The sequence below is a fragment of the Bombus huntii genome, chromosome 13, assembly GCF_024542735.1.
Source record: "Bombus huntii isolate Logan2020A chromosome 13, iyBomHunt1.1, whole genome shotgun sequence".
Classification (NCBI taxonomy): domain Eukaryota; kingdom Metazoa; phylum Arthropoda; class Insecta; order Hymenoptera; family Apidae; genus Bombus; species Bombus huntii.
Window position 1 is genome coordinate 10,735,470 of NC_066250.1, and position 24,300 is coordinate 10,759,769.

Consider the following 24,300-nt stretch of genomic DNA (forward strand, 5'->3'; position numbering starts at 1 on the left):
GAGAGTTGTGATAATGAGCTTGGGCTCGAGGCGACAGTCAGTCGCCGAACGTAGCCGCGGTCACGGGATGAACGCTTTGCCTAACAAAGGTATGGAGTAATTCTATAGCTCTCCTTAAAAGAAATATTCGTGGCGACACGCGACAGTAAACATTCCAACGGTTTCTGTCCCGTGGCTCGCCACACGCAGACCCTATTCTTCGAGTAAGATGATTGCCAGATGTCGATGCGTCTCCGCAGTACATGTTCGGCTAGCCCGGGGGCCCGTTATAAATCTTAAGGTTTAGTTAACTAAAGTCCTTCAAACAGACAAACAGTCTTTGTCCCAACTACGGGAAGATAGGGGAGATCTATCTTTCAACGAGCGGCGTCTCCCACTAGCAACTTTCCCTCGAGGGCGGCTAGCATCTTTTTCTAACCACCGGTATGGAGATTGACCAATTAGCGGCAACGCCAATTTCCCTTACTTTCTGAACGAAGGCTTTTCTCGACGAATCCGATGATCTCGTGTCCTTAGACACACCCCAATATAGTTTTCCTCTGTGGCATCATCGGGACGGGAAAGTCATTCTCGCTCGCGATCTCATCGATTAAAGAGTAACGTCTTCGCGATCAGTGGTTATTTCACGTTTTTACCAGACTTGGACTTTGTGAGTACGTTCTGTTGTCATCCCGTTGGTCGCGGATTCGTTATTGAGCCCGAGACCATCGTCACTAGTGTCGCGAGTGCCGAATCGCCGTGATCAATTGTCAAGACTGTAATAATTCTATCATTGCAATAAACTACGCTTGTGTGTACCGTAGCAATGGCTAATCCTCGAGAAGATTCATTTGACGCCCACAACCCTACTCCCAGTGCCAATCCGACATATAAATAGTCGTTTTGTGCAAACGGCGGCCATAGAGTGTCGAAAGTAAATACTACTGCAGGAATCAGTGTAATAGATGCATAGATAATTGGTGCGTTAAATCTATTGTGCAGTTCATGAATTACAGCGCACAGTACTGGTGTATAATGTACATGAAATTACACTTACGTGCTAGACAACAATTTATAAGTTGTACGTGATTCAGCAATAGTCTATTGACTTTCAAACGAGCGTACTTGAATGTATAACGAATAACCACGACATTGACATACGCTGTAATACTAAAAGTATATTTTTAACACGATGTACATGACCATAAATTATTAAGAAAAATAGGAAGAATTGGAAAAAATTAAAAAAAGCCAACACCACACGGAGTTCCCAAGCGGTCACCCATCTAAGTACTATCCGTGCCCTACGTTGCTTAACTTTCGTGATCGGACGAGAACGAGTGCACTCAACGTGGTATGAGAGTTGGCTGAAGTAAGTAGTTTTGTTACTTGCTCTTAATATTCAGGAAAAAAGAATATTAAAAAAACAGATGTATGTAAAAGTGAGAATGACATAATGTATGGTTATAGTCGCGTAGTACTAAAACATTTCTTTTTTTCGATGCTTATATTATAGATTATTAAAGATAGATTATTAAGAAAAGCAAAAATAAAAAAAATTTGGAAAAATAAACAAACCAATACAACACGGAGTTCCCAAGCGGTCAACCATCCGTGCCTAGCGTTGCTTAACTTTCGTGATCAGACGAAAACCAGTGCTTTTTTAATTTTAATCATAACGTTTATTGCCCAAAGAAGTACATACTTTGTATATAAGGCCTAAAATTCTTACTATATCGAATGCTTTTTCAAGGCAGGAGGCTATTCGTTGTTTTGCGTTTAGAGCCCAGAAGATGTCCGACGTAAGTTTGTTTATTGCGCGAATTGTGGAGTGTTTGTGTCGGAAGCCGAATTGATTCTCTGGGATTATGTCATTTTTTGTGCAGAAGACTATTACCACGCATGGAAACTAAAAATCAAAATAAGCAAATGCGAAACCATACTGTTTAGACCCAAGTCAAGTAAAATCGGCCCAATAGAAAGAGAATACTGCAAAAAATTTCAACTAAGAGAAAAAAAAGACAAAGGGGCTCTCATACCACACAAAAATTGCGTAAAATACCTAGGAGTAAACATAGACTATAAATTAAACTACAAGTAGCACTCCGAAATTCAACTTACTAAGGCCAATAAAGCATTCTGGAAAATAAAAAAACTATTCTGCTCCAAACATCTCGACAGCAAAGTAAAAATACTATGCTATCAAGCACTAATCGGACCGATCATAACCTACGGCTGCCCAATCTGGTACAACATATCAGCCCCCCCCCCACTCATTGTGTGTGGTATGAGAGCCCCTTTGTCTGTTCTTTCTCTTAGTTAAAATTTTTTGCAGTATTCTCTTTCTATTGGGCCGATTTCACTTGACTTGGGTCTAAACAGTATGGTTTCGCATTTGCTTATTTTGATTTTTAGTTTCCATGCGTGGTAATAGTCTTCTGCACAAAAAATGACATAATCCCAGAGAATCAATTCGGCTTCCGACACAAACACTCCACAATCCACGCAATAAACAAACTCACGTCGGACATCTGCTGGGCTCTAAACGCAAAACAACGAGTAGCCGCCTGTCTAATAGACCTCGAAAAAGCTTTCGACACAGTCTGGATCCCAGGTCTCATATACAAACTGAACAAAAAAAAGTTCCCTAAACACCTGATTAAAATGGTCTGGGACATGATCACAAACAGAACATTCGTAATGACTGAAGGTTCACACTCATCAAGCAAAGAATTCTCCATAAAAAACGGTCTACAACAAGGTACAGTAAATTCCCCGTTACTATTCAGTATCTACAACAGCGACTTACTAAACCTCTTTGATCTCAATACATCCACCCATAAACGCTCCATAGCCTTCGCAGACGACCTAATCATATACGTAACAGGCCGCAAAACCAAAACTATAAAAACGGAACTTCAAGAACTTTTTGAGAAAATAAACGACTATTACCACGCATGGAAACTAAAAATCAACATAAGCAAATGCGAAACCATACTGTTTAGACCCAAGTCAAGTGAAATCGGCCCAATAGAAAGAGAACACTGTAAAAAATTTCAGATAAGAGAAAAAACAGACAAAGGGGCCCTCATACCACACAAAAATTGCGTAAAATACTTAGGGGTAAACATAGATTACAAATTAAATTACAAGCAGCACACCGAAATTCAACTTACCAAGGCCAATAAAGCATTTGGGAAAATGAAAAATCTATTCCACTCCAAGCATCTCGACAGGAAAGTAAAAATTCTATGCTATCAAGCACTAATCAGACCGATCATAACCTACGGCTGCCCAATCTGGTACAACATATCAGCCTCCCAAATGGAAAAAATTCGCATATTCGAAAGAAAATGCATCAGGGCTTGCCTGAGTACCTACAGATCCGAACACAGCGGATTCAAAAAATACATAAAAAACAAAATAATATACGACCTAGCCAACGTTCACCGCATAGACTGTCACATCCTAAAGCTAATACGAAACCACTTCGCGCAAGCGGCAAAGATAAAAGAAAATAGTTTAATCTTCAGCTGCTTATTTCCAAATGACACATACTACAAAAACACTCTGACAACAGGCTACATCCCGCCAGAAGCTTTCCCATACCTTGACGGAAAAAACTACCTGCAGGACCAAAATAACATCCCGATAATTTATCACATAAAAAGAAAAATAGGGACCCAAACTATACTTTACGAAGAAAACCTAGATGGCCAGTCCGCAGACACTAGATGGAGGTACAACATGGCCCTCCCTCTGAAAGACACCAAAGACAAACATAGAAAAAAGTCAAAAAAATATTGGTGGATATTGAATCCATAATAAAATAAGAGAGAAAATCCACTAAACCGATAAAACTCAATTCTGCCCCCGTACAATACAGGTGCAAACACTGTAATTATTGCAATTCTTCTTCTTTTAAAAGAAACTTATTTATTTAATATCCCCCTCCCTCCCTTTACCCCACCCCGCCCCCAAACACCACAGCACCCAAAAATATACTACCGAAGCGTCCTGTTTTTGCGACCCAGTTTTCAGGACAAAAACAACAAGTAAAAAATAAATCACATAGAAGCTCCGCCCCCCCAGCGGCTTAAACCAAAAGACATATCCAACACAAAAAATGTAAAGCGTCAACAACATATCACAGCATGGCTACGTCGTACCGTTGCGTATCGGTACCCTTGCATAAGACACCGTTATATAAATTCACCGTTTATTGTGAACATTATAATGTATTCAAAATTGTATATTGGGTTTTAAATAAACAGCTTTAAAAAAAAAAAAAAAAAAAAAAGCACTCGTTCTCGTCCGATCACGAAAGTTAAGCAACGTAGGGCACGGATAGTACTTAGATGGGTGACCGCTTGGGAACTCCGTGTGGTGTTGGCTTTTTTTAATTTTTTCCAATTCTTCCTATTTTTCTTAATAATTTATGGTCATGTACATCGTGTTAAAAATATACTTTTAGTATTACAGCGTATGTCAATGTCGTGGTTATTCGTTATACATTCAAGTACGCTCGTTTGAAAGTCAATAGACTATTGCTGAATCACGTACAACTTATAAATTGTTGTCTAGCACGTAAGTGTAATTTCATGTACATTATACACCAGTACTGTGCGCTGTAATTCATGAACTGCACAATAGATTTAACGCACCAATTATCTATGCATCTATTACACTGATTCCTGCAGTAGTATTTACTTTCGACACTCTATGGCCGCCGTTTGCACAAAACGGCTATTTATATGTCGGATTGGCACTGGGAGTAGGGTTGTGGGCGTCAAATGAATCTTCTCGAGGATTAGCCATTGCTACGGTACACACAAGCGTAGTTTATTGCAATGATAGAATTATTACAGTCTTGACAATTGATCACGGCGATTCGGCACTCGCGACACTAGTGACGATGGTCTCGGGCTCAATAACGAATCCGCGACCAACGGGATGACAACAGAACGTACTCACAAAGTCCAAGTCTGGTAAAAACGTGAAATAACCACTGATCGCGAAGACGTTACTCTTTAATCGATGAGATCGCGAGCGAGAATGACTTTCCCGTCCCGATGATGCCACAGAGGAAAACTATATTGGGGTGTGTCTAAGGACACGAGATCATCGGATTCGTCGAGAAAAGCCTTCGTTCAGAAAGTAAGGGAAATTGGCGTTGCCGCTAATTGGTCAATCTCCATACCGGTGGTTAGAAAAAGATGCTAGCCGCCCTCGAGGGAAAGTTGCTAGTGGGAGACGCCGCTCGTTGAAAGATAGATCTCCCCTATCTTCCCGTAGTTGGGACAAAGACTGTTTGTCTGTTTGAAGGACTTTAGTTAACTAAACCTTAAGATTTATAACGGGCCCCCGGGCTAGCCGAACATGTACTGCGGAGACGCATCGACATCTGGCAATCATCTTACTCGAAGAATAGGGTCTGCGTGTGGCGAGCCACGGGACAGAAACCGTTGGAATGTTTACTGTCGCGTGTCGCCACGAATATTTCTTTTAAGGAGAGCTATAGAATTACTCCATACCTTTGTTAGGCAAAGCGTTCATCCCGTGACCGCGGCTACGTTCGGCGACTGACTGTCGCCTCGAGCCCAAGCTCATTATCACAACTCTCGAACAATTACAATCGGATTGAATAACTACAATTGTTCAATTACTGCTATAGTAGACTCTAGGTTACAATGTTGCGGGATTAACCAAAATTCCAAAGACTCCGGTGTTCTTTCATCTCCGACAAATAGATAGAAGTTACCGATAATGAAGCCAAATGCAACGAAACGAAACCCACCGTAGACCCAATAAAAAAGCCATCAAGAGAAAAATAATCACACAAAAAACAGCCAAGGAAATCAACAATAGTTTAAGACTTTTCGCTCAAAAGACGCGGAAACTCAACCCACGACCAAACCTGGTTGCCAGGACGAAAAGACTAGTAAACATCCTAGGAAACACAGTTGTAGATTATCACTCCAGCCAAGAAGAAAAGGCTAAAGAAATCGAAAACATGAAGCCCACAATAGCTACCTCGCCTCCAGCGATCATAACAAAAAACAGATTCAGTATACTACAATCTGAACCAGAGCCTCATCCACAACCGGGACCATCAAACTACTCTACTTCGAGCTCAACGCTAGAACAAATAAAAAAGAAAAACGAAATATTACGAGGCAAAATGGGAAAACACAGTCCCACCATACCACCAAAACAATCAACACCGCAGGGGCGACAGACCCCATCGTACAACCCAGGAGGCCCAGCGCCACCAGCATCGCCAAGGGGGGACCGAGTACCGGACGGACGCCCCACCAGATACACCGCAGAGGGGCGTACGAACGCCCCATTCACTACAAGGGATAACAAACCGCCGCCTATCAACATAACGCTACAAGACCCAAAGGACACGGTAACGCTCATAGAGAAAGTAGCGGGCATCAATCAGTTCATATCATATTAAAAGAATAGACTCAGGTAAACATGCACTCTACCTCCGAAACCTACCCGATTTCCACAAAGCAAAACAAATACTCCTCTCAGCTAATACAACCTCTTACACGTACACACCCAAAACAGAGAAACACCATACATACTTGTTAAAAGGTTTAGACAATAGTTACACCGAAACAGAAATACTCACAGACCTACAAGCCTTGCAAATAGACGACGTAAAATTCACAAAAGTCACACGATTCACGACAAAAAGATCAAGGGAGAACAATATATTGCTCCCAATTTACATAATACAAGTATCCTCCGACAGTAATATAAGTAACTTGTTAAAAGTTAACCATTTTAACCACTTCAGAATAAAATGGGAAAAAATAATAAAAAAAATGATGACACAACTCAATGCCACAAATGCCAGCGATTAGGTCACACAGCACAAAACTGTAACCTAAACTACCGCTGTGTTAAATGCATTGAGCCCCATGGTCCAGGCGACTGCAAAATAAAAAGAGAAAACGCAGTACAAAAGACAAAATATTCTGCGTTAACTGCAAAAACTACGGACTCCCCGCGTCATACAAAGGTTGCCCCAAACTCGTAGAGCTTCGTAAAAAGCTAGCCGATAAAATAAAAAAAGACAAGGAAACAAAGATAAAACGTGTTACGCCATGCGGCTTACCATAGGTCATATTCTTAACTGTCGATCGCGGCACTATAATGTCGCAGACGGATCGTCGTGTCTGCCCGGCAAACAAACATTGTAGTGGCAAGCGCATGGTTCATTAAGCAGGGCGACTTCCAGAAACGTCGACTCGTGGCTCGTATTTTACCTCGCGTAAAAGAATGTGGCGTGACCCGAACGTAGTGGGGGTCGCCTTCCAGAAAAAACGGAAAAAATCGAAAGGCGTTCAGAACTTTTCGAGAAGTCGAACCGTCAACACATCTCATATATCGCGCATTACATATCAACCAAAACGCAGTTATATTTTTTTTTTTTGTTCCATTTATGTCTTCCTAGTTAATAAGTTGTTGAAATAAACATTAATTTATTTGTGTTAATTCTGTGGAATTTCATTGAACTACCCTTATTATCATAATCGAAATAAGGGAATCGATCAGTTCGTGGCGTCGATTATTTAATCGTAACGGGAACTTACAACTCTCGTTGACGTGCTATCTAGCGATCGCGTCTCTCCGCGAACGGTCGAAACAAAACGAATTGCCCAAATAAGCCGTAAATACGTCCCAGAACTAAAGTTCTCTGACGTAGTGAAACAACAAACAAAATTGAATCAAATAATCGAAAACACAATCACAACACGATCACAATTAACAAACTTAGATCCGCGCTCAAGCCAAAGCTCAATCACAATCGATGACTCCCCCCATCTAAACATTATAAACGTTATTGAAGACTTTAAAAAAGGTATTCTCCAAGCGTTAAAAGAACAACAAATGCAATTAAATGAAATAAAAAATACACTATCAACGCACGAAGAAAGGTTCGACGCCATCTTCAGCACTTTCAATAGTACAGATGACGAATAACCAAAACATGCCAAACCAACAATCACAGCAAAAAACACATAAATTTAACCTAAAGCATCTGAAAATAATTGCAATAAATGCTAACTCTTTAATTTCAAACCAAAAAAGATACAGTATGCTAACCCTAATAAATAAAGAAGCCCCCGATATGGTACTCATCTAAGAAACAAAACTAAACAAAAGACACAATGTACACTTCAAACACTACTCCATGATAAGTCACGACAGACCGAACGCCAGTCAAGGAGGAGGAACAGCGATCCTCATAAAAAAACCCTATAAAATACAAAACAATTCTAATTGATAAAATAACAAGTTTCAAAACCTTGGAAACAACGATCATAAAAATAAAAATAAGCAATAAGGAAAATTTATTCATCATTGCAGCCTACGCAACCTACGGAAACCAGAAAGAATTTAACTACGAATTCAATAATCTTTTCGAACACTTACAGCTCAACAAACCGGAAAACTACTATATAATAGCAGGAGACCTTAACGCAAAATATACAAGCTGGAAAAACGAAATAAACAACACGAGAGGCAACTTCATTAGAAACTGGCTAGACAATAAAAGCATCCACTACAAAACAAACTTATACAGCTCCGAGCTACCCTCTTACCCAAAAGGAGGCTCATACCTGGACATATGCCTAGCAGATGCACGACTAAAATTCCAAAACCTACGTCCAAATAACACCCTCAAAACCTTAGCCTATGACAGTGACCATAACGCCCTAGTATTTCACGTAAACAAAAACACATCTGACCTCCTAACACTCGAAACTCAGCCCGAGACACCCAGGTACAATTACAAAAAGACAGACTGGAAAAAGTTCCAAAACACACTCGAACAAAACTGCGACCTAAAGATCTACAACAACGTCAACCTAACAAATAGACAAATCGACTCATTCATAGATGAAATAGAAAAACATACACAAATCGCTCTCCAAAAATCCGTGCCAAACATAAAACAAAAAAATTCATGCGAGCCCTATATCAACAATAAAATAAAAGATCTACATCGAGATAAAAGCTACATACTCTCCAAAATAAACAATATAAAATTTAACTATTCTTACGACAAAAGAGAAGAATTAGAATTCCCAAAGTACCTACTATACAGAATAAAAGCGCAACTGAAACAAGAATTCGCAAATTCCATAAACCATTACTGGACAAACAAAATAAAAAACATCTCCAAAAACGACTCAGCAAACATGTTCCCACAAATAAATCAAATCTTTAGACCAAAAGAACAAAACCCCATCCCACCTCTCAAATTGCCCCCAGAAAATGCCTCCCTCATCCAAGAAGCAGGTATAACGATACACAACACCATCAAAGACACCGATGGTAACTTCATAATATCTAAAACAATAGAAAAACTAGACATTATCGGCACCCACTTTTCCAAAATACACACACAAAACGAACACATGGGCCGAGAAGAACTAAACAGAATTATCATCGCCGCAACAAACAAACTCAAAAATGAATTGGAACAAGACAAAACGCTAAACAAAACAGTCTGCACATTCTCAAACGAAAACACCGCAGACAACCCCAAGCAACCAGATCCAGAAATAAACTACTTCACAAATTACATTCAACTAAACACAATCTTCTCCAAACTAAACAACAAAAAATCCTCCGGCTTCGACGGCATCCCAAACATTTTACTCAAGCGCCTACCGAACGAAATAAAATGGTATTACACAGTACTCTTCGACAATGCTCTAAACAACATATATTTCCCCAGAAAATGGAAAAAAGCCAAATTGATAGCTATAACAAAAAAAGATAAAGACGGCTCATCGCCCGCAAACCTACGACCCATAAGTCTCCTCCCCAACATAAGCAAAGTATTTGAAATAATCATAAACAACCCCCTAACCTCCTTCTGCACAAAAAATGACATAATCCCAGAGAACCAATTCGGCTTCCGACACAAACACTCCACAATTCGCGCAATAAACAAACTTACGTCGGACATCTGCTGGGCCCTAAACGCAAAACAACGAGTAGCCGCCTGCTTAATAGACCTCGAAAAAGCTTTCGACAAAGTTTGGATTCCAGGTCTCATATACAAATTGATCAAGAAAAATTTTCCTAAATACCTGATTAAAATAGTCTGGGACATGATCACAAGCAGAACATTCGTAATGACTGAAGGTTCACACTCATCAAGCAAATAATTCTCCATAAAAAACGGTCTACAACAAGGTACAGTAAATTCCCCGTTACTTTTCAGTATTTACAACAATGACTTACTAAATCTCTTTAATCTCAATACATCCACCCATAAACGCTCCATAGTCTTCGCAGATGACCTAATCATCTACGTAACAGGCCGCAAAACCAAAACAATAAAAACGGAACTCCAAGAACTTTTTGAGAAAATAAATGACTATTACCACGTACGGAAACTAAAAATCAACATAAGCAAATGCGAAACCATACTGTTTAGACCCAAGTCAAGTGAAATCGGCCCAATAGAAAGAGAATACTGCAAAAAATTTTAACTAAGAGAAAGAACAGACAAAGGGGCTCTCATACCACACACAATGAGTGGGGGGGGGGGCTGATATGTTGTACCAGATTGGGCAGCCGTAGGTTATGATCGGTCCGATTAGTGCTTGATAGCATAGTATTTTTACTTTGCTGTCGAGATGTTTGGAGTAGAATAGTTTTTTTATTTTCCAGAATGCTTTATTGGCCTTAGTAAGTTGAATTTCGGAGTGCTACTTGTAGTTTAATTTATAGTCTATGTTTACTCCTAGGTATTTTACGCAATTTTTGTGTGGTATGAGAGCCCCTTTGTCTTTTTTTTCTCTTAGTTGAAATTTTTTGCAGTATTCTCTTTCTATTGGGCCGATTTTACTTGACTTGGGTCTAAACAGTATGGTTTCGCATTTGCTTATTTTGATTTTTAGTTTCCATGCGTGGTAATAGTCTTCTGCACAAAAAATGACATAATCCCAGAGAATCAATTCGGCTTCCGACACAAACACTCCACAATTCGCGCAATAAACAAACTTACGTCGGACATCTTCTGGGCTCTAAACGCAAAACAACGAATAGCCTCCTGCCTTGAAAAAGCATTCGATATAGTAAGAATTTTAGGCCTTATATACAAAGTATGTACTTCTTTGGGCAATAAACGTTATGATTAAAATTAAAAAAGCACTGGTTTTCGTCTGATCACGAAAGTTAAGCAACGCTAGGCACGGATGGTTGACCGCTTGGGAACTCCGTGTTGTATTGGTTTGTTTATTTTTCCAAATTTTTTTTATTTTTGCTTTTCTTAATAATCTATCTTTAATAATCTATAATATAAGCATCGAAAAAAAGAAATGTTTTAGTACTACGCGACTATAACCATACATTATGTCATTCTCACTTTTACATACATCTGTTTTTTTAATATTCTTTTTTCCTGAATATTAAGAGCAAGTAACAAAACTACTTACTTCAGCCAACTCTCATACCACGTTGAGTGCACTCGTTCTCGTCCGATCACGAAAGTTAAGCAACGTAGGGCACGGATAGTACTTAGATGGGTGACCGCTTGGGAACTCCGTGTGGTGTTGGCTTTTTTTAATTTTTTCCAATTCTTCCTATTTTTCTTAATAATTTATGGTCATGTACATCGTGTTAAAAATATACTTTTAGTATTACAGCGTATGTCAATGTCGTGGTTATTCGTTATACATTCAAGTACGCTCGTTTGAAAGTCAATAGACTATTGCTGAATCACGTACAACTTATAAATTGTTGTCTAGCACGTAAGTGTAATTTCATGTACATTATACACCAGTACTGTGCGCTGTAATTCATGAACTGCACAATAGATTTAACGCACCAATTATCTATGCATCTATTACACTGATTCCTGCAGTAGTATTTACTTTCGACACTCTATGGCCGCCGTTTGCACAAAACGGCTATTTATATGTCGGATTGGCACTGGGAGTAGGGTTGTGGGCGTCAAATGAATCTTCTCGAGGATTAGCCATTGCTACGGTACACACAAGCGTAGTTTATTGCAATGATAGAATTATTACAGTCTTGACAATTGATCACGGCGATTCGGCACTCGCGACACTAGTGACGATGGTCTCGGGCTCAATAACGAATCCGCGACCAACGGGATGACAACAGAACGTACTCACAAAGTCCAAGTCTGGTAAAAACGTGAAATAACCACTGATCGCGAAGACGTTACTCTTTAATCGATGAGATCGCGAGCGAGAATGACTTTCCCGTCCCGATGATGCCACAGAGGAAAACTATATTGGGGTGTGTCTAAGGACACGAGATCATCGGATTCGTCGAGAAAAGCCTTCGTTCAGAAAGTAAGGGAAATTGGCGTTGCCGCTAATTGGTCAATCTCCATACCGGTGGTTAGAAAAAGATGCTAGCCGCCCTCGAGGGAAAGTTGCTAGTGGGAGACGCCGCTCGTTGAAAGATAGATCTCCCCTATCTTCCCGTAGTTGGGACAAAGACTGTTTGTCTGTTTGAAGGACTTTAGTTAACTAAACCTTAAGATTTATAACGGGCCCCCGGGCTAGCCGAACATGTACTGCGGAGACGCATCGACATCTGGCAATCATCTTACTCGAAGAATAGGGTCTGCGTGTGGCGAGCCACGGGACAGAAACCGTTGGAATGTTTACTGTCGCGTGTCGCCACGAATATTTCTTTTAAGGAGAGCTATAGAATTACTCCATACCTTTGTTAGGCAAAGCGTTCATCACGTGACCGCGGCTACGTTCGGCGACTGACTGTCGCCTCGAGCCCAAGCTCATTATCACAACTCTCGAACAATTACAATCGGATTGAATAACTACAATTGTTCAATTACAGCTATAGTAGACTCTAGGTTACAATGTTGCGGGATTATCCAAAATTCCAAAGGCTCCGGTGTTCTTTCATCTCCGACAAATAGATAGAAGTTACCGATAATGAAGCCAAATGCAACGAAACGGAACCCACCGTGGACCCAATAAAAAAGCCATCAAGAGAAAAATAATCACACAAAAAACAGCCAAGGAAATCAACAATAGTTTAAGACTTTTCGCTCAAAAGACGCGGAAACTCAACCCACGACCAAACCTGGTTGCCAGGACGAAAAGACTAGTAAACATCCTAGGAAACACAGTTGTAGATTATCACTCCAGCCAAGAAGAAAAGGCTAAAGAAATCGAAAACATGAAGCCCACAATAGCTACCTCGCCTCCAGCGATCATAACAAAAAACAGATTCAGTATACTACAATCTGAACCAGAGCCTCATCCACAACCGGGACCATCAAACTACTCTACTTCGAGCTCAACGCTAGAACAAATAAAAAAGAAAAACGAAATATTACGAGGCAAAATGGGAAAACACAGTCCCACCATACCACCAAAACAATCAACACCGCAGGGGCGACAGACCCCATCGTACAACCCAGGAGGCCCAGCGCCACCAGCATCGCCAAGGGGGGACCGAGTACCGGACGGACGCCCCACCAGATACACCGCAGAGGGGCGTACGAACGCCCCATTCACTACAAGGGATAACAAACCGCCGCCTATCAACATAACGCTACAAGACCCAAAGGACACGGTAACGCTCATAGAGAAAGTAGCGGGCATCAATCAGTTCATATCATATTAAAAGAATAGACTCAGGTAAACATGCACTCTACCTCCGAAACCTACCCGATTTCCACAAAGCAAAACAAATACTCCTCTCAGCTAATACAACCTCTTACACGTACACACCCAAAACAGAGAAACACCATACATACTTGTTAAAAGGTTTAGACAATAGTTACACCGAAACAGAAATACTCACAGACCTACAAGCCTTGCAAATAGACGACGTAAAATTCACAAAAGTCACACGATTCACGACAAAAAGATCAAGGGAGAACAATATATTGCTCCCAATTTACATAATACAAGTATCCTCCGACAGTAATATAAGTAACTTGTTAAAAGTTAACCATTTTAACCACTTCAGAATAAAATGGGAAAAAATAATAAAAAAAATGATGACACAACTCAATGCCACAAATGCCAGCGATTAGGTCACACAGCACAAAACTGTAACCTAAACTACCGCTGTGTTAAATGCATTGAGCCCCATGGTCCAGGCGACTGCAAAATAAAAAGAGAAAACGCAGTACCAAAGACAAAATATTCTGCGTTAACTGCAAAAACTACGGACTCCCCGCGTCATACAAAGGTTGCCCCAAACTCGTAGAGCTTCGTAAAAAGCTAGCCGATAAAATAAAAAAAGACAAGGAAACAAAGATAAAACGTGTTACGCCATGCGGCTTACCATAGGTCATATTCTTAACTGTCGATCGCGGCACTATAATGTCGCAGACGGATCGTCGTGTCTGCCCGGCAAACAAACATTGTAGTGGCAAGCGCATGGTTCATTAAGCAGGGCGACTTCCAGAAACGTCGACTCGTGGCTCGTATTTTACCTCGCGTAAAAGAATGTGGCGTGACCCGAACGTAGTGGGGGTCGCCTTCCAGAAAAAACGGAAAAAATCGAAAGGCGTTCAGAACTTTTCGAGAAGTCGAACCGTCAACACATCTCATATATCGCGCATTACATATCAACCAAAACGCAGTTATATTTTTTTTTTTTTTGTTCCATTTATGTCTTCCTAGTTAATAAGTTGTTGAAATAAACATTAATTTATTTGTGTTAATTCTGTGGAATTTCATTGAACTACCCTTATTATCATAATCGAAATAAGGGAATCGATCAGTTCGTGGCGTCGATTATTTAATCGTAACGGGAACTTACAACTCTCGTTGACGTGCTATCTAGCGATCGCGTCTCTCCGCGAACGGTCGAAACAAAACGAATTGCCCAAATAAGCCGTAAATACGTCCCAGAACTAAAGTTCTCTGACGTAGTGAAACAACAAACAAAATTGAATCAAATAATCGAAAACACAATCACAACACGATCACAATTAACAAACTTAGATCCGCGCTCAAGCCAAAGCTCAATCACAATCGATGACTCCCCCCATCTAAACATTATAAACGTTATTGAAGACTTTAAAAAAGGTATTCTCCAAGCGTTAAAAGAACAACAAATGCAATTAAATGAAATAAAAAATACACTATCAACGCACGAAGAAAGGTTCGACGCCATCTTCAGCACTTTCAATAGTACAGATGACGAATAACCAAAACATGCCAAACCAACAATCACAGCAAAAAACACATAAATTTAACCTAAAGCATCTGAAAATAATTGCAATAAATGCTAACTCTTTAATTTCAAACCAAAAAAGATACAGTATGCTAACCCTAATAAATAAAGAAGCCCCCGATATGGTACTCATCTAAGAAACAAAACTAAACAAAAGACACAATGTACACTTCAAACACTACTCCATGATAAGTCACGACAGACCGAACGCCAGTCAAGGAGGAGGAACAGCGATCCTCATAAAAAAACCCTATAAAATACAAAACAATTCTAATTGATAAAATAACAAGTTTCAAAACCTTGGAAACAACGATCATAAAAATAAAAATAAGCAATAAGGAAAATTTATTCATCATTGCAGCCTACGCAACCTACGGAAACCAGAAAGAATTTAACTACGAATTCAATAATCTTTTCGAACACTTACAGCTCAACAAACCGGAAAACTACTATATAATAGCAGGAGACCTTAACGCAAAATATACAAGCTGGAAAAACGAAATAAACAACACGAGAGGCAACTTCATTAGAAACTGGCTAGACAATAAAAGCATCCACTACAAAACAAACTTATACAGCTCCGAGCTACCCTCTTACCCAAAAGGAGGCTCATACCTGGACATATGCCTAGCAGATGCACGACTAAAATTCCAAAACCTACGTCCAAATAACACCCTCAAATCCTTAGCCTATGACAGTGACCATAACGCCCTAGTATTTCACGTAAACAAAAACACATCTGACCTCCTAACACTCGAAACTCAGCCCGAGACACCCAGGTACAATTACAAAAAGACAGACTGGAAAAAGTTCCAAAACACACTCGAACAAAACTGCGACCTAAAGATCTACAACAACGTCAACCTAACAAATAGACAAATCGACTCATTCATAGATGAAATAGAAAAACATACACAAATCGCTCTCCAAAAATCCGTGTCAAACATAAAACAAAAAAATTCATGCGAGCCCTATATCAACAATAAAATAAAAGATCTACATCGAGATAAAAGCTACATACTCTCCAAAATAAACAATATAAAATTTAACTATTCTTACGACAAAAGAGAAGAATTAGAATTCCCAAAGTACCTACTATACAGAATAAAAGCGCAACTGAAACAAGAATTCGCAAATTCCATAAACCATTACTGGACAAACAAAATAAAAAACATCTCCAAAAACGACTCAGCAAACATGTTCCCACAAATAAATCAAATCTTTAGACCAAAAGAACAAAACCCCATCCCACCTCTCAAATTGCCCCCAGAAAATGCCTCCCTCATCCAAGAAGCAGGTATAACGATACACAACACCATCAAAGACACCGATGGTAACTTCATAATATCTAAAACAATAGAAAAACTAGACATTATCGGCACCCACTTTTCCAAAATACACACACAAAACGAACACATGGGCCGAGAAGAACTAAACAGAATTATCATCGCCGCAACAAACAAACTCAAAAATGAATTGGAACAAGACAAAACGCTAAACAAAACAGTCTGCACATTCTCAAACGAAAACACCGCAGACAACCCCAAGCAACCAGATCCAGAAATAAACTACTTCACAAATTACATTCAACTAAACACAATCTTCTCCAAACTAAACAACAAAAAATCCTCCGGCTTCGACGGCATCCCAAACATTTTACTCAAGCGCCTACCGAACGAAATAAAATGGTATTACACAGTACTCTTCGACAATGCTCTAAACAACATATATTTCCCCAGAAAATGGAAAAAAGCCAAATTGATAGCTATAACAAAAAAAGATAAAGACGGCTCATCGCCCGCAAACCTACGACCCATAAGTCTCCTCCCCAACATAAGCAAAGTATTTGAAATAATCATAAACAACCCCCTAACCTCCTTCTGCACAAAAAATGACATAATCCCAGAGAACCAATTCGGCTTCCGACACAAACACTCCACAATTCGCGCAATAAACAAACTTACGTCGGACATCTGCTGGGCCCTAAACGCAAAACAACGAGTAGCCGCTTGCTTAATAGACCTCGAAAAAGCTTTCGACAAAGTTTGGATTCCAGGTCTCATATACAAATTGATCAAGAAAAATTTTCCTAAATACCTGATTAAAATAGTCTGGGACATGATCACAAGCAGAACATTCGTAATGACTGAAGGTTCACACTCATCAAGCAAATAATTCTCCATAAAAAACGGTCTACAACAAGGTACAGTAAATTCCCCGTTACTTTTCAGTATTTACAACAATGACTTACTAAATCTCTTTAATCTCAATACATCCACCCATAAACGCTCCATAGTCTTCGCAGATGACCTAATCATCTACGTAACAGGCCGCAAAACCAAAACAATAAAAACGGAACTCCAAGAACTTTTTGAGAAAATAAATGACTATTACCACGTACGGAAACTAAAAATCAACATAAGCAAATGCGAAACCATACTGTTTAGACCCAAGTCAAGTGAAATCGGCCCAATAGAAAGAGAATACTGCAAAAAATTTTAACTAAGAGAAAGAACAGACAAAGGGGCTCTCATACCACACACAATGAGTGGGGGGGGGGGGCTGATATGTTGTACCAGATTGGGCAGCCGTAGGTTATGATCGGTCCGATTAGTGCTTGATAGCATAGTATTTTTACTTTGCTGTCGAGATGTTTGGAGTAGAATAGTTTTTTTATTTTCCAGAATGCTTTATTGGCCTTAGTAAGTTGAATTTCGGAGTGCTACTTGTAGTTTAATTTATAGTCTATGTTTACTCCTAGGTATTTTACGCAATTTTTGTGTGGTATGAGAGCCCCTTTGTCTTTTTTTTCTCTTAGTTGAAATTTTTTGCAGTATTCTCTTTCTATTGGGCCGATTTTACTTGACTTGGGTCTAAACAGTATGGTTTCGCATTTGCTTATTTTGATTTTTAGTTTCCATGCGTGGTAATAGTCTTCTGCACAAAAAATGACATAATCCCAGAGAATCAATTCGGCTTCCGACACAAACACTCCACAATTCGCGCAATAAACAAACTTACGTCGGACATCTTCTGGGCTCTAAACGCAAAACAACGAATAGCCTCCTGCCTTGAAAAAGCATTCGATATAGTAAGAATTTTAGGCCTTATATACAAAGTATGTACTTCTTTGGGCAATAAACGTTATGATTAAAATTAAAAAAGCACTGGTTTTCGTCTGATCACGAAAGTTAAGCAACGCTAGGCACGGATGGTTGACCGCTTGGGAACTCCGTGTTGTATTGGTTTGTTTATTTTTCCAAATTTTTTTTATTTTTGCTTTTCTTAATAATCTATCTTTAATAATCTATAATATAAGCATCGAAAAAAAGAAATGTTTTAGTACTACGCGACTATAACCATACATTATGTCATTCTCACTTTTACATACATCTGTTTTTTTAATATTCTTTTTTCCTGAATATTAAGAGCAAGTAACAAAACTACTTACTTCAGCCAACTCTCATACCACGTTGAGTGCACTCGTTCTCGTCCGATCACGAAAGTTAAGCAACGTAGGGCACGGATAGTACTTAGATGGGTGACCGCTTGGGAACTCCGTGTGGTGTTGGCTTTTTTTAATTTTTTCCAATTCTTCCTATTTTTCTTAATAATTTATGGTCATGTACATCGTGTTAAAAATATACTTTTAGTATTACAGCGTATGTCAATGTCGTGGTTATTCGTTATACATTCAAGTACGCTCGTTTGAAAGTCAATAGACTATTGCTGAATCACGTACAACTTATAAATTGTTGTCTAGCACGTAAGTGTAATTTCATGTACATTATACACCAGTACTGTGCGCTGTAATTCATGAACTGCACAATAGATTTAACGCACCAATTATCTATGCATCTATTACACTGATTCCTGCAGTAGTATTTACTTTCGACACTCTATGGCCGCCGTTTGCACAAAACGGCTATTTATATGTCGGATTGGCACTGGGAGTAGGGTTGTGGGCGTCAAATGAATCTTCTCGAGGATTAGCCATTGCTACGGTACACACAAGCGTAGTTTATTGCAATGATAGAATTATTACAGTCTTGACAATTGATCACGGCGATTCGGCACTCGCGACACTAGTGACGATGGTCTCGGGCTCAATAACGAATCCGCGACCAACGGGATGACAACAGAACGTACTCACAAAGTCCAAGTCTGGTAAAAACGTGAAATAACCACTGATCGCGAAGACGTTACTCTTTAATCGATGAGATCGCGAGCGAGAATGACTTTCCCGTCCCGATGATGCCACAGAGGAAAACTATATTGGGGTGTGTCTAAGGACACGAGATCATCGGATTCGTCGAGAAAAGCCTTCGTTCAGAAAGTAAGGGAAATTGGCGTTGCCGCTAATTGGTCAATCTCCATACCGGTGGTTAGAAAAAGATGCTAGCCGCCCTCGAGGGAAAGTTGCTAGTGGGAGACGCCGCTCGTTGAAAGATAGATCTCCCCTATCTTCCCGTAGTTGGGACAAAGACTGTTTGTCTGTTTGAAGGACTTTAGTTAACTAAACCTTAAGATTTATAACGGGCCCCCGGGCTAGCCGAACATGTACTGCGGAGACGCATCGACATCTGGCAATCATCTTACTCGAAGAATAGGGTCTGCGTGTGGCGAGCCACGGGACAGAAACCGTTGGAATGTTTACTGTCGCGTGTCGCCACGAATATTTCTTTTAAGGAGAGCTATAGAATTACTCCATACCTTTGTTAGGCAAAGCGTTCATCCCGTGACCGCGGCTACGTTCGGCGACTGACTGTCGCCTCGAGCCCAAGCTCATTATCACAACTCTCGAACAATTACAATCGGATTGAATAACTACAATTGTTCAATTACAGCTATAGTAGACTCTAGGTTACAATGTTGCGGGATTATCCAAAATTCCAAAGGCTCCGGTGTTCTTTCATCTCCGACAAATAGATAGAAGTTACCGATAATGAAGCCAAATGCAACGAAACGGAACCCACCGTGGACCCAATAAAAAAGCCATCAAGAGAAAAATAATCACACAAAAAACAGCCAAGGAAATCAACAATAGTTTAAGACTTTTCGCTCAAAAGACGCGGAAACTCAACCCACGACCTAACCTGGTTGCCAGGACGAAAAGACTAGTAAACATCCTAGGAAACACAGTTGTAGATTATCACTCCAGCCAAGAAGAAAAGGCTAAAGAAATCGAAAACATGAAGCCCACAATAGCTACCTCGCCTCCAGCGATCATAACAAAAAACAGATTCAGTATACTACAATCTGAACCAGAGCCTCATCCACAACCGGGACCATCAAACTACTCTACTTCGAGCTCAACGCTAGAACAAATAAAAAAGAAAAACGAAATATTACGAGGCAAAATGGGAAAACACAGTCCCACCATACCACCAAAACAATCAACACCGCAGGGGCGACAGACCCCATCGTACAACCCAGGAGGCCCAGCGCCACCAGCATCGCCAAGGGGGGACCGAGTACCGGACGGACGCCCCACCAGATACACCGCAGAGGGGCGTACGAACGCCCCATTCACTACAAGGGATAACAAACCGCCGCCTATCAACATAACGCTACAAGACCCAAAGGACACGGTAACGCTCATAGAGAAAGTAGCGGGCATCAATCAGTTCATATCATATTAAAAGAATAGACTCAGGTAAACATGCACTCTACCTCCGAAACCTACCCGATTTCCACAAAGCAAAACAAATACTCCTCTCAGCTAATACAACCTCTTACACGTACACACCCAAAACAGAGAAACACCATACATACTTGTTAAAAGGTTTAGACAATAGTTACACCGAAACAGAAATACTCACAGACCTACAAGCCTTGCAAATAGACGACGTAAAATTCACAAAAGTCACACGATTCACGACAAAAAGATCAAGGGAGAACAATATATTGCTCCCAATTTACATAATACAAGTATCCTCCGACAGTAATATAAGTAACTTGTTAAAAGTTAACCATTTTAACCACTTCAGAATAAAATGGGAAAAAATAATAAAAAAAATGATGACACAACTCAATGCCACAAATGCCAGCGATTAGGTCACACAGCACAAAACTGTAACCTAAACTACCGCTGTGTTAAATGCATTGAGCCCCATGGTCCAGGCGACTGCAAAATAAAAAGAGAAAACGCAGTACCAAAGACAAAATATTCTGCGTTAACTGCAAAAACTACGGACTCCCCGCGTCATACAAAGGTTGCCCCAAACTCGTAGAGCTTCGTAAAAAGCTAGCCGATAAAATAAAAAAAGACAAGGAAACAAAGATAAAACGTGTTACGCCATGCGGCTTACCATTGGTCATATTCTTAACTGTCGATCGCGGCACTATAATGTCGCAGACGGATCGTCGTGTCTGCCCGGCAAACAAACATTGTAGTGGCAAGCGCATGGTTCATTAAGCAGGGCGACTTCCAGAAACGTCGACTCGTGGCTCGTATTTTACCTCGCGTAAAAGAATGTGGCGTGACCCGAACGTAGTGGGGGTCGCCTTCCAGAAAAAACGGAAAAAATCGAAAGGCGTTCAGAACTTTTCGAGAAGTCGAACCGTCAACACATCTCATATATCGCGCATTACATATCAACCAAAACGCAGTTATATTTTTTTTTTTTTTTGTTCCATTTATGTCTTCCTAGTTAATAAGTTGTTGAAATAAACATTAATTTATTTGTGTTAATTCTGTGGAATTTCATTGAACTACCCTTATTATCATAATCGAAATAAGGGAATCGATCAGTTCGTGGCGTCGATTATTTAATCGTAACGGGAACTTACAACTCTCGTTGACGTGCTATCTAGCGATCGCGTCTCTCCGCGAACGGTCGAAACAAAACGAATTGCCCAAATAAGCCGTAAATACGTCCCAGAACTAAAGTTCTCTGACGTAGTGAAACAACAAACAAAATTGAATCAAATAATCGAAAACACAATCACAACACGATCACAATTAACAAACTTAGATCCGCGCTCAAGCCAAAGCTCAATCACAATCGATGACTCCCCCCATCTAAACATTATAAACGTTATTGAAGACTTTAAAAAAGGTATTCTCCAAGCGTTAAAAGAACAACAAATGCAATTAAATGAAATAAAAAATACACTATCAACGCACGAAGAAAGGTTCGACGCCATCTTCAGCACTTTCAATAGTACAGATGACGAATAACCAAAACATGCCAAACCAACAATCACAGCAAAAAACACATAAATTTAACCTAAAGCATCTGAAAATAATTGCAATAAATGCTAACTCTTTAATTTCAAACCAAAAAAGATACAGTATGCTAACCCTAATAAATAAAGAAGCCCCCGATATGGTACTCATCTAAGAAACAAAACTAAACAAAAGACACAATGTACACTTCAAACACTACTCCATGATAAGTCACGACAGACCGAACGCCAGTCAAGGAGGAGGAACAGCGATCCTCATAGAAAAACCCTATAAAATACAAAACAATTCTAATTGATAAAATAACAAGTTTCAAAACCTTGGAAACAACGATCATAAAAATAAAAATAAGCAATAAGGAAAATTTATTCATCATTGCAGCCTACGCAACCTACGGAAACCAGAAAGAATTTAACTACGAATTCAATAATCTTTTCGAACACTTACAGCTCAACAAACCGGAAAACTACTATATAATAGCAGGAGACCTTAACGCAAAATATACAAGCTGGAAAAACGAAATAAACAACACGAGAGGCAACTTCATTAGAAACTGGCTAGACAATAAAAGCATCCACTACAAAACAAACTTATACAGCTCCGAGCTACCCTCTTACCCAAAAGGAGGCTCATACCTGGACATATGCCTAGCAGATGCACGACTAAAATTCCAAAACCTACGTCCAAATAACACCCTCAAAACCTTAGCCTATGACAGTGACCATAACGCCCTAGTATTTCACGTAAACAAAAACACATCTGACCTCCTAACACTCGAAACTCAGCCCGAGACACCCAGGTACAATTACAAAAAGACAGACTGGAAAAAGTTCCAAAACACACTCGAACAAAACTGCGACCTAAAGATCTACAACAACGTCAACCTAACAAATAGACAAATCGACTCATTCATAGATGAAATAGAAAAACATACACAAATCGCTCTCCAAAAATCCGTGCCAAACATAAAACAAAAAAATTCATGCGAGCCCTATATCAACAATAAAATAAAAGATCTACATCGAGATAAAAGCTACATACTCTCCAAAATAAACAATATAAAATTTAACTATTCTTACGACAAAAGAGAAGAATTAGAATTCCCAAAGTACCTACTATACAGAATAAAAGCGCAACTGAAACAAGAATTCGCAAATTCCATAAACCATTACTGGACAAACAAAATAAAAAACATCTCCAAAAACGACTCAGCAAACATGTTCCCACAAATAAATCAAATCTTTAGACCAAAAGAACAAAACCCCATCCCACCTCTCAAATTGCCCCCAGAAAATGCCTCCCTCATCCAAGAAGCAGGTATAACGATACACAACACCATCAAAGACACCGATGGTAACTTCATAATATCTAAAACAATAGAAAAACTAGACATTATCGGCACCCACTTTTCCAAAATACACACACAAAACGAACACATGGGCCGAGAAGAACTAAACAGAATTATCATCGCCGCAACAAACAAACTCAAAAATGAATTGGAACAAGACAAAACGCTAAACAAAACAGTCTGCACATTCTCAAACGAAAACACCGCAGACAACCCCAAGCAACCAGATCCAGAAATAAACTACTTCACAAATTACATTCAACTAAACACAATCTTCTCCAAACTAAACAACAAAAAATCCTCCGGCTTCGACGGCATCCCAAACATTTTACTCAAGCGCCTACCGAACGAAATAAAATGGTATTACACAGTACTCTTCGACAATGCTCTAAACAACATATATTTCCCCAGAAAATGGAAAAAAGCCAAATTGATAGCTATAACAAAAAAAGATAAAGACGGCTCATCGCCCGCAAACCTACGACCCATAAGTCTCCTCCCCAACATAAGCAAAGTATTTGAAATAATCATAAACAACCCCCTAACCTCC

General features: G+C 39.7%; 3 non-coding genes across 3 annotated transcripts; 2 read left to right on the top strand and 1 right to left on the bottom strand.

Annotated features, from left to right (window-relative positions):
- Positions 1-1,228: 1,228 nt before the first annotated feature.
- Positions 1,229-1,347, bottom strand: LOC126872752 (5S ribosomal RNA). The gene has a single exon (XR_007692167.1). It is a non-coding gene; the product is annotated as a 5S ribosomal RNA (ribosomal RNA).
- A 10,113-nt stretch (positions 1,348-11,460) lies between these two features.
- LOC126872754 (5S ribosomal RNA) lies at positions 11,461-11,579 on the top strand. The gene has a single exon (XR_007692169.1). It is a non-coding gene; the product is annotated as a 5S ribosomal RNA (ribosomal RNA).
- Positions 11,580-18,668: 7,089 nt separating this feature from the next.
- LOC126872755 (5S ribosomal RNA) lies at positions 18,669-18,787 on the top strand. The gene has a single exon (XR_007692170.1). It is a non-coding gene; the product is annotated as a 5S ribosomal RNA (ribosomal RNA).
- The last annotated feature ends 5,513 nt before the right edge of the window (positions 18,788-24,300 follow it).